A 12,718-nucleotide genomic window follows, 5' to 3' on the forward strand; every position below is an offset into this window, starting at 1 on the left:
TGAGGTCTCCCCTCAGTCTCCTCTTCTCCAGGCTGAACAAACCAAGTGACTTTAGCCGCTCCTCATATAGCTTCCACTCCAAACCCTTCACCAACTTTGTAGCCCTCTTCTGGACACTCTCTAATAGCTTTATACCTTTTTTATACTGTGGCGCCCAAAACCACACACAGTACTCCAGGTGAGGCCGCACCAGGGCAGAGTAGAGCAGGGCAATCACCTCCCTCGAGCGGCTGGCAATGCTGTGCTTGATGCACCACAGGACATGGTTGGCACTCCTGGCTGCCAGGGCACACTGTTGGCTCATGTTCAACTTGCTGTCAACCAGAACCTCCAGATCCTTCTCTGTGGAGCTGCTTTCCAGCATCTTGTCCCCCAGTCTATATGTATAGCCGTGTCCCAGGTGCAAAATCCGGCACTTGTCCTTGTTGAACTTCATGCAGTTGGTGATTGCCCAGTTCTCCAATTTGTCCAGATCCCTCTGCAGATCCTCTCTGCCCTTGAGACTGTCGACGGCTCCCCCCAATTTTGTGTCATCAGCAAACTTACTAAGGAATCCCTCAAGTCCTGAGTCTAAGTCATTTATAAAGACATTGAAGAGTGCTGGCCCTAAGATGGATCCCTGCGGAACCCGGGCTAGTGACTGGTCACCAGCCCGACATAATCCCATTTACTAGAACCCTTTGAGCCCAGCCCATCAACCAATTGCTCACTCACTGCATTGTGTGTTTACCCGGGTGTATGCTGGCCATCTTGTCCAGGAGGATACTGTGAGAGACAGTATAATAGCTTTACTGAAATCCAAAAAGATCACCACGTCGACAGGCTTCCTTTGGTCAACTAGATGGGTAACCTTGTCATAGAACAAAATTAAGTTGATTGGGCAAGACTTTCCCCTCATGAACCAGTGCTGACTGGGACCAATGACTGCATTGTCATTCAGATGCTTTTCAATAACGCCCAGAACAATCTTCTCCATGATTTTGCCAGGATCAGGAAGTTGAGCTTCAGGGCCCTGCTATGCCACATACTTTCTGTGCAAGTAGCAGTCACAAATATGCTCTGTGCCTCACAGCACAACTGACAGAGAGCACCAGCTCATTCACAGCAAGGTCAAGGCACATAAGATGTCCCTTTCTCTCATCCACATCATCCCTCACAGCCTACTCCAGAGCCGTTTTGTCTCAGAAATATATACACAACAGAAAGAGAGTATCCTTTGAATAATTTAAGGAACGAGTGGTAACAAAATTGCCTTCCTACCACAGCTTCTGGGTTCGTACCGTTTTTGTGCCTGGGAGCACATACGAAGCTTGAGTTTTGCAATACAGAGACTCAGCCAGTGTGGGCTTCACAGAGGCACTGAAGTTGGCAGCAGTTCCCACACTCGCCACCTGCAGAAGGAGGGACAACAGAATCCCCATATGATATATGAACCTCAGGCTGGTTCATTTTTCATCTTTAATGTAAGCAATGGCAGAGAGAGAGAGTTTGATTAGGGCATGTTAGAATAACAATAAAGTGGGAGAGGAGGCCCCAGCAGAGTAATCTGCATGTCAGGCCCCCAATTCATGCTGCCCAGCCCTGCCACTGCACAATGAAGATCCCCCAGAGTCAGATCCCAGTCTTACAGGGAAATCATATGGGATGGTGTCACCGTTTACTGCAGGGTGACAATAAACCATGGCAGATGCTCTCTGTTAACCCCCTGCCCTCCCCACTAAGGAAAGTTAATAGGAGGAAAAGGGAGAGAGACTCACAAGTTGGAAAAGTTAAAAATGCTAAAAATGCTGCCACTAATAAATAGAGAAAATAATAAAAAATATACAAAACCACTCTTGAATTTCCCGAGGTAGCGCACCCTTGCCCGCAGCGGAGCTGGCGTTGCTCCAGTGGCTGCAGGTCAGGCACCCGGAAGTCCTGGACTGGACTCCGCAGTAAACTGGAACTGGATTCAGGGATGCAGGGTCTGGAACCAGGCCTTGGATCCCAGGCACGACAGGCAGGGTCCTCTTCAGATGCCGGCCGCAGTCGAAGAGAGCGAGACCCTCGTGATCTCCCATTTTACAGGGTGCGTGACATGGATGGGATGGAATACTTAAGTTGGTCAATTTTAGTCACCTGTTCTGTCCGCCCCTCCTTGCAAATACACCCCTCTCGCTTACGGGATGTGCAAAGTTTATCAGTAACCTTGGCTGCTATAGGAATAAGTCTAAACCTGGGCCTCTTCTGCATACCATTGCTACCGTTATCAGCTCCAGAGCAAACAGTGTCTGAAAAACGTGTGGCCAAATTCAGAAAAGTGCAGTTACTTAGAAGAACTTAGCTGAAAGGAAAATTCACTAAAAGAGAAACTGCTCTGTTTTTTAACAAAACCAGGACAGATGGGGAAGGGGTGATGTGGGTGGTGAGGAGAGAAAGAAAGCAGGGAGAGAGGGAAACAGCCCTTTTCCTTTACAACAGAGCAGGTTCAGTTCACAACTGATGCTTGGCTCTTTGTTGCAGCAAATTGTACAGAGGCAGCCTTTTCACCTATTATTATTGATCTGCTAAAGCAGCCACTCTAAAGTCATGTCATTTCCAAACTGCACAACTAAGAAATACCTTAATGAAATGCGCTGTGGTCCAGATCCACAACTGGTATAAAGCAGACAGTGAACATTCGCACTGGTCCCCTCCTACAAAATCCTTAGCTCCTTACCCCAAGCTATAGTAGTCCGTACTTTCAGCACTGAACCCCTTGATACAGGGAATTAACAATTAACTAATTAACACTTCAAGAACTAACACTTAAAGAACTAAAGAGCTAACCCTTAGAGAGCTAACCCTTAACCCACATCACTATTGCCTAGCCTTGCTTAGCTTTGTGTAACTTATTGTACAAGAAACAGGAGTTCGCTGATGCCTTGCAAAGATAAAAAAACCTTGGGTGCATCCTTGGGTGAACTAGATAACAGAAACTTGAGCACAGGACAGGAGATATGCCAGTTTTAACCAACTCAGCAGTCTGAATCCCAACCAACTCATCACACTGGACCAAAGGTGACTGTGTACAGAGAAGAGGACCCGGGTTCATGATCACTGCGCAGTTGCAACCAGGAGGAGCCGGAGGTGGAGACTATGGAAATGGTCTCCCGGAACTCATTGTAATAAGAACCGCCTTCTCGAGGACAGGTTATGAATTTGTATAGGCGTTCCTAAAACTTTCATGGATATGTAACACTTTACTGCATTTAACCAAGCTCACAGCTACTGGAAATTTACACACGTATTAGGTGGAATTATTCCCTGTGTGTCAAGCGCTGTAAATACATACCTTCTTTACAATCTTAAGGGTTGTAAGGTCATTTCTGCGCCTCACCCTGTGGTGAGTTGACCCTGGCCAGTAGCCAAACACCCACCCTGCCTCTCGCTCACTCCCCTCTCCTGTGGGATGGGGAGAAAATAGAAAGAAGATCAGATGACTCGAGGATCAAGATAATAACAGTAGAATAAGGAAAGTAAAAGCTGTTCACCCAAGCAAATAAAAAAGAAGAATTCATTCACTACTTCCCATTGGCAGGCAGATGTCCAGCCACTTCCTGGAAAGCAGGCTCTCATTACGCTGAACGGTTGCTTGGGAAGACAAATGCCATAATCACGGATGTCTCCCCATCCTCCTCTTTCCCCTGAGCTTTTATTGCTGAGTGCAACGTCATATTGGTGAGTTGGGGTTCACTGTCTTGGCTATGTCCCCTACCAACCTCTTGCCCACCTCCAGCCTACTTGCTGGGGGCAAGGGGGAAGAGAGTGAAAGCCTTCACAGTGTGCAAGCACTGTTCAGCAATAGCCAAAACAGCAGTGTGTTACCAACATTGCTTTAGCCACAAATGCAAAACACAGCTATGAAGAAAGTTAACTCCATCCCAGCCAGACCTAGTACAACCCTCCAGTTCAACTCCCAATGAAACAGCTGGAAGAGATTAATTTTAATCCTAAACTGAAAGAGCTATGGTACACATCATGTATACACATGGAGGTTTCTTTGGCCAAAAGAAATGTGTAACCCACTGGTTAGCATGTTAGAGGGTTCCCTTCTGTGTCTTATCCAGAGAAGACACTTATTGTTAGAGTTATCAATTACAAAATGTTATTTCGAACCTTATCAGCAGTTTATGCAAGTAGTCTGGAAAGTCCCTAATGTCCTATGTGTCAGCCACATTACACATGAAAGGAAACAAAACAGAAAAAAAAAAAAAAAAGGACTTTTTGGATAGGCACTGTGTATATTTGACACTTCAAATAACTCATATGTCTACACAAAGTGTAATGACAGGTTAAACAAACATCTAACTTTTCTAAACCAAATTACCACTAAATGTCAGTTCTATATTTGAATAACAGAGGCGATCAACTTGCATCCAAATTGAACTTTTGAGTCTGTGAAAGTTTCAGTTTAAGATTTTAGTTTGGATCAATTACAAAAATGGAGGATTCAAACTACTTCATATCTAGACACATTGATTGCTTTTGTGTTTAACAAAAATAGTTTTTCTCATTAGAAAACAGGTGCAGGGAGGGGGCGGGTTGCTTTCTCCAATACTATTGGAATAATTTTCCAGAGAAGCCCCTCAATAAGAATAGTGATGACAAGAAGTTTAACCAATTTCAGGAGGTAGTTACTACCTACATTTTATGAAACTGGGGCCATCTACAGCAGAGTGCTGGCTTCTATAATCAATGAAGTCATTTTTCCTAGGTTAAAAATATTTCACCCTCTAAAAAGGTAAATATAAAAACCTACAGAAACCACTGTTTTCAGTGGGATTTGGATGAGTCACCAGAAGATATCTGACTGAATGCCACTATATCCACTTACGTTTTTCTCATCTAACTCCCTCCGTATTTTCAAGATCACCTTCCTTGATGCCTGAGTCATTTATCCGCTGTACCATGAACATGTCTTTAATTAGAAAGCCCACAGTTTCATAGAATCATAGAATCATTTTGGTTGGAAGAAACCCTAATGTCCAGTCTGAACCTTCTCTGGCACAACTTGAGGCCATTTCCTCTCATCCTATCACTTGCTACTCAGGAGAAGAGACCAACACCCTCCAAGCTACAACCTCCTTTCAAGCAGTTGTAGAGAGCAGTAAGGTCTCCCCTCAGCCTCCTTTCCTCCAGGCTGAACAGCCCCAGTTCCCTCAGCCGCTCCTCATAAGACTTGTGCTCCAGACCCCTCACCAGCCTTGTCGCCCTCCTCTGAACTCTCTCCACCACCTCAATGTCTTTCCTATAGTGAGGGGCCCAAAACCGAACACAGTATTCGAGGTGGGGCCTCACCAGCATCGAGTACATGGGGACAATCACTCCTCTAGTCCTACTGGCCACACTATTCTTGATACAAGCCAGGATGCTGTTGGCCTTCTTGGCCACCTGGGCACACTGCTGCCTCATATTCAGCTGGCTGTTGATCAGCACCTCCAGATTGTTTTCTGCCAGGCAGCTTTCCAGACACTCTTCCCCAAGCCTGTAGCATTGCATGGGGTTATTGTGACCTAAGTGCGGGACCTGGCACTTGGCCTTGTTGAACCTCTTACAGTTGACCTCAACCCATAGATCCAGCTGGTCCAGACCCCTCTGTATGGTCTTCCTACCCTTGAGCAGATCAACACTCCCGCCCAACTTGATGTCGTACACAATCTTACTGAGGGTGCACTCGGTCCCCTCATCCGGATCACTGATAAAGATATTAAATGAAACTGGCCCCAATACTGAGCCCTGGGGAACACCACTCGTGACCGGACGCCAACTGGATTTGACTCCGTTCACCACAACTCTTTGGGCCCGGCCATCCAGCCAGTTCTTTACCCAGCAAAGAGTACACCCATCCAGGCCATGAGTTGCCAGCTTCTCCAGGAGAATGCTGTGGGAAATGGTGTCAAAGGCTTTACCGAAATCTAAGTACACAATGTCCACAGCCTTTCCCTCATCCACTAAGCGCATCACCTTGTCATAGAAGGAGATCAGGTTGGTCAAGCAGGACCTGCCTTTCATAAACCCATGCTGACTGGGCCTGATCACTTCTTTGTCTTGTACGTGCTGCGTGGTGGCACTCAAGACGATCTCTTCCATGACCTTCCCTGGCACCGAGGTCAGACTGACAGGCCTGTAATTTCCCGGATCCTCCTTCCGACCCTTCTTGTAGATGGGCGTCACATTCGCCAACTTCCAGTCAACTGGGACCTCCCCAGTTAGCCAGGATTGCTGATAAATAATTGAAAGTGGCTTAGTGATCACCTCCGCCAGCTCCCTCAGTAACCTTGGATATTCTTATCAAATGAAGTATAGAGGCTATTCCTCAACACAGATAATGAATTATCCCATTTTGGATATGCAGAATCACAGAATGGTTAGAGTTGGAAGGGACCTCTGGACATCATGTAGTCCAAACCCCCTGCTAAAGCGGGTTCACCTAGAGCAGGTTGCACAGGATCGCGTCCAGGCAGGTTTTGAACATCTCCAGAGAAGGAGACTCCACAACTTCTCTGGGCAGCCTGTTCCAGTGCTCTGTCACCCTCAATGTAAAGAAGTTTCTCCTCATATTCAGATGGAACTCCCCATGTTTCAGTTTGTGCCTGTTGCCCCTTATCCCGTCGTTGGGCACCACTGAAAAGAGTCTGGCCCCATCCCCTTGACATCCGCCCTTAAGATATTTCTAAGCACTGATAAGATCCCCTCTCAGTCTTCTCTTCTCCGGGTTAAACACACAACAGCTTTATCTGAGCTTTTCACTTACTTTCTTCTACTATACTATGACAGACACCATAGCATTTCTGCTACAGAAAGTTTTTTGTTTGCAAACTTATGTAACTTCACCTTGCTTTGTTCTATTTGCTCAGGAGCAATGGAAGAGTAACTGAAGGTTTTCACCCTCTCTTTCCCCTAAGGGAAAGTCTGGCCTCACCCTTGATCTCTGGACCACATCAGTTTAGGAGATTTTTGACTGACTGTTAATGAGCAACTTGCCATGGGTACTGTTGGAAAGTAAAATATGGGAAAGCAAGATGTGCGGTTCCAGCCACCTGGATGATAAAGGAAGATCAGTACTAACATGGCCATCTGGACGGTCAAAGATATAATACTAACATAATAATATATAAAAGGCAGATTACTTTGAAGTATCTTTCTCGTAATTGCAAAAAGTTATAGCCCAGACTCGTGAGAATGGTATCTTGGGCCGGATAACCGCCCCCAAGTGCATGGGATGTGTGAATGTCCTTGGGCCTGGTCTGTGAACGAGTGGAAAAACAAGTGAGACAAACATCACATGAGTTTAGTGTGTTTTTAATAACAATTAGTGGAAAAACACCTTTTGTAAACATCCTAGTCCTATAAAAATTGTAAATGGTGAATAAAGAAGCTAGCCTAGGTCTAAGTCAGCTTCCTGCTGGGCCAGGCTCTGCGCTCCTTCATGAACAAGACCTCTGCCTCTGCGTGAATTCCTGTCTGCGTCTCGGTGTGCGTCGTTCCTAATCGCCGCAGGTACCACCCAGAACATGAGAGTCCATTCTGAAGTGGGAAAGCAGGAAGAAAATATGAAATGATACATATTCTTTTTTATTCTTTTTTTTTTTTCTATCCAAATGTCCAGAGATGGGCACAGAAGGAAACAGGTCAAGTGAAATCCTGGACTTCCTAAAGGAAATGAGGATTTTGTCAGGTACAACACTGTGGAAAGGATTTCATACACCATCATTTGGAAATCCGTATTTGAACACCCAGCCAAGCTACTGTTGCAAGGTCTTAACTATCTTTGCTCTTACCAAAAATCAAATTGCACCTTTTTAAAATAATTCAAAACACTAAATACTACCCCCTTTTTAATGTTGTTTCATTGTTTGTTTTTTTTTTTTTTTGGTCGCAGGCAATATTTTTCTTTTAATCTATTTTGGAAATGTATTTTTCTTACTGTGACTGCTTTCACTGAATGGCATCTTTCTGTGTATATACTCAGCATATATATATATATATATATATATATATATATATATACACACACTTGCTTGGACAAGGTTGTTTCCTTTAGCGCTTTCTAAAACCTCCTAGATCTTGTGCAGAATATGCTTTGAGTCCAAAATACTGCTATAGAATGGAATTTCCTTGATCCCTCCCCCCCCATCTCTTTCTATATCTTTGGACATTTTTATGAGCACAGAATTCTCAGTGACTTTAACAGGAGTCAGGCATGAATAGGGGTAATAGAATAAGAGCCAAACCAGCTTTCTAATACCTCTTATCTTAGCCTGTAGGTACTGTATCTTCATGGGATGTTATTATGTGAGCTTTTAAAATGACTAGCCATTAGCTGTTACTTCATTTCTTTTATAGTGTTTCTTTTTCTCTCAAAAATCCAATTTTTCTGTCTGTTGAGCTTCCTGTCCTGCCATTGGCATAGATTTGCGTAAGTATTTGTTTTGTTCTTACAATTAGCGGGTTTAGAAAAAAAATAAAATATCTGTTTTCCAATAAAAATAATTCCAATAATAATCATTGTCAAATGAGATCTGCAGTAATTCTCTCACTTTATAAAAGCACATACAGACACACACACATATGCATACATGTAAAAAAGGCCTCTTTGGCAAAGCAGTAGCAGGACCTATGGCAATCAGTAAGAGTAGTTCCACCCAGTGTCTAATGAAAAGGTAGAGAAAAACCACAACCCAAACCAAACCATATGTTTGTCTTAATGTCTTAGCAGTTCTGAGCTGTCCATGCTAATTTCTTTGTGATATGGAGGAATATAACAATTCAATTCACGTCAATAATTTATTTTATTTCTGAAATTTAATACACTCATTTTTAAAAGTTAACTTTAAAAATATTTAAAAAGTAGAGATGCTAAATTAGATTGCATCTTTCTATTCCAGTTCATTTATCATCTCCCTCACTATGAAGAAGCAAACTTACCAGTTCCTGTTTTAGACCTTGAAACTCTGATAGGATATCCCAATTGGAACTTAAATAAAACCTGATTAGTTTTAGAACATGCTGTATGATTAGTCTGACCTCTTGTGGTAAACATTGGAATATTAATTTGTTTATTGTCATAAAGCAAGCAAGTAGATGAAATATCCAAATGACAGCACCAGCAGTGTCCTTGCCGAGTTCTACAAATAAATAGGCTATCAGCAGTAGATATATTAAAATTGGGATTGGTGACTGATATAGAGATTTTTTATATATATATATATATATATATATGAAACAAATGCAATCATTTCCCCATGCAGAATACAACAATCACATATTTCAGTTTACCAAGATTTTTAAAAGAACAATAATCTTGCATGATCAGAGTAGATGAAATTGTTGACTTCTAAATAAAACATGCAGATTTACAAATTTCTTGAGAATCTTTCAGGGTAAACTAGAATTTTATCTTCTGTTAAAGAGGACAGTTAAAAGTATTAAAGTAAAAATATTAAAGACATGGCATGAACAGAGAAGGAAGGATGAAACCTAAGCTGTGCTGATTTGACTGAAATGAGTTCATTTTCTTCATGCAGTTAGAAACCTTTCTTTTTCATAGCCAGCATGGTCATTATTTGGACTTAGTTTGAGAACAAGACATAACACCCCAAGACAGAGTTAATGTTTTTAATTGCTCTGGTCTGAGAGCCAAGGACATTCTGAGCACTCTGCCCACAGGTGTGAGGCATCGAGGAAGGAGGGGTATGGATGGTGCAGACCTTGACTGACATCCAGACTGATCAATAAGAGTATTCCATCCCATTAGCGTCATGCTTCATATTTAAGGAGAGTCGAGATCTTCTGCTCTCTCTCGCGCGCGTTCTTCTTAGCTCTTTTTGTTGGAGCCGAGGGAGTTCTGTTTGGGATGTTTAGTTCAGCCTTTTGCCGTTTTGCAGAGGCCTCTGGGCCTTTTTGCCTTTTTTTCCTTTTTTCTCTCTTTGGGACTGGCTGTTCGGGACCAGGGTGCTGCTTCCTGGGACTGGCTGCTCGGTGTGGACGGAGTTTGTGAGGAATTGCATTGAGTATCTTTTATTTTATATTCTATTTCTATTTTATATATAAATTTACTAGTAGTGTATTAGTATTTTGTTATTTTATTAAACTGTGTTTATCTCAGTCCAAGTTTCTCCCTTCCCTTTCGATTCTCTCCCCTATTTGGGGGGTGGGGAGCGGGGTGAGTGAGCAGCTATTGCGGTTGTATTGTTAGCTCAGGTTAAACCATGACATAAGCATATCTAAATCTTTAATTACTTCACAAAACATATATTCTGACAGCACATTTGTGCAGAACATTTATCTACACAGGGAAAAGAACATAGGTTCCCTAAGATTTTCATTTTATAAGATCCCTGCGATCCAGATGTGTCTGAAAAAACAGGCAAAAGAGGACCACTGAGAAACAATTATGACACCATGTTTTTTCAAACAAAGACTGGAAGAACTGAAGCTCTGTTAAACAGCGTGTTCATTCTTGAAACTAAAAGCATCCCTGTTTGGCCTTGGGTGATCAAGAGAAATGACCGCAATAGAGTGTTAGAGAAAAATATATCATGCTGGACACAACAGCCTGAGAGAGGTGAGGCTGCTGCCACTCCATGTCCCTAGGTCCAAACAGTAGCAAGGCTGAAAATGCATTCCCGTCAGGGACACACACAGAGCACACATATACACCACATACATACATACATGGCCAGCCACACAGATCACTGACAGGCACTCAGAGCACTCGCATGAACGGAGACAGCACCAACAACCTCATTCTACTCATAGCTGGCCCCTGGATCCCAGTCTCCCCAGCTGCTGGCACCTGGCTATATGAGGCCCTGAGGCCGCAGCCCTGTTCCAGTTGCTGGTACAGACTGTGTGAGCCAACACAGGCAGGTCGCAAGAACAACCAGAGGCCACGAATGCAATTGCAAAGAGCAAATTTATTTTTGTTACCTCGCTACCAGGGGATCTCCAAAACAGCACTTAAGCTCCCGGGCAGGAGTGACACAAGCGGAAACGCAGGTGCTGCAGAATTCAGCCCTGGTTGAAGATCAACAAGCCTGCCCATTTGGGCCTGTGTACAGGGATTCACGCAGGCACAGTTCACCACACTGCTTTGATCTTTGCCTGCAGGAATCTCAAGAATGTACGATAAGGTGCCTTTACGACTCTTTTCACAGGCCTGTTATCTAAACGCAGAGGTTCTACTTGAGATTTATGTGTTTTTCTACACCCCAGCTGCAGTCGCTTGAGCGTATTTACAATTCTCCTCCTCGCCATTCTTGCGCTATTCACACACACAGACCACTGCGCATGCGCACACGCAGAGCTGGTCGGGACTTCCCAGGTCCAAACAGCTGACCCCTCCCAGTGCTCTCACCCTCAGATATACACAGGCACTCTCACATCCAGATCTGCACCTTAGACTCACTCACCCACTTGCTCCCAGTCCAGTTCCCCAGCTTGTCCGGCTTGATCTTCACTAGTGATCACACTCACTCACACACCTGCACTTGCTCCAGTCGCTGGCACCACGGACACACGGGCCCTCCGACTCATGGTCTGACACCAGTTGCTGCACTCACACCCCCATACACACACAGAGAATAGAAAGCCCTTGGCCAGGAAAGAGTTAGAAAGCAATTTAATAAGATAGGACAGACTGCACTGATCAGGCGCAGAGCACAGTCGGACAGGCATGATGCTGTGTGTCATATACACTCATATTTTTGGGTGCTATTTCTAAAATAGTCTATGCTGTATAAACATACTCAGGTATTTTAGTATTTTGGTGACTCAGAATAATCTACCTATATTTTAGAACCATGATGGTTACTACATTAGTGAGGGTTGTTTGATCGCCTATGTGAAATATGCACTTGCTTTAAAAGGTACACTTTGGTTAAAAATTAAGTAAATGAAATTTTATAGCAGACCATATTAAAATACTTAGCTATTCACAGTACTTCATCCAAATTACTTAAAATGCAAGCCATTCAAGTATGCAGAGTTTCAAAGGAAACTGAACTAAACGCTGTGCAAGTTCTAGAAATTATAGAGATGTAGGCTTTTATCCTAGAAAGGCTTAGTGATTTTTTTTTCTTTAATATCTGAGAGAAGCTAAAGTTTTAAAGAGACCTTCCATGCTAATAAAGTGCAACATTACAGTTGAATTTTCAATCTGGCTGAAGAAAAAGAAACTTCTCTTACAATCTCAGACAGGTAACGAGAATGACATAGCTATCAGGTAAATCACTTTTTCCACAACTCTTTCCTTAAAGAATCTTTCCTTAAATAAATGCAGAAAAACTACTTTATATGGTTCAGACATTGCTCTGTCTAAAGGAGTTGCCATTATATATATATATAATATTCAGTGAGAATTTGGGAGAGAAAGGAAGGTGAAGAGGCAAAATAGTAGCAGGTGACAAACTTGAAGATTGCTGTGCAACAGAGTTTCAGGAAAATGGATCCAGACAAAAACTCAATTACTTAATGAAAAACTATCCTGTTTCACTGTTAAAGCTTCTGGTAACCCACTAGGAATAAGTCCCTAACCTATAAATCACCTTGTATTGCATCCTCAGGTGATGACCTGAAAACCTATGAAACTTCCAGTGACTAGTTTCTTTCTTTTTCAGCTCAGAAAAAGAGTGGCCAAAAGAAATCCTCCCCTTTATTATAGGTCTGAAAAATATCAGAAATTACTGTATGTAAC

Source organism: Patagioenas fasciata, chromosome W (assembly GCF_037038585.1).
Source record: "Patagioenas fasciata isolate bPatFas1 chromosome W, bPatFas1.hap1, whole genome shotgun sequence".
Lineage (NCBI taxonomy): Eukaryota > Metazoa > Chordata > Aves > Columbiformes > Columbidae > Patagioenas > Patagioenas fasciata.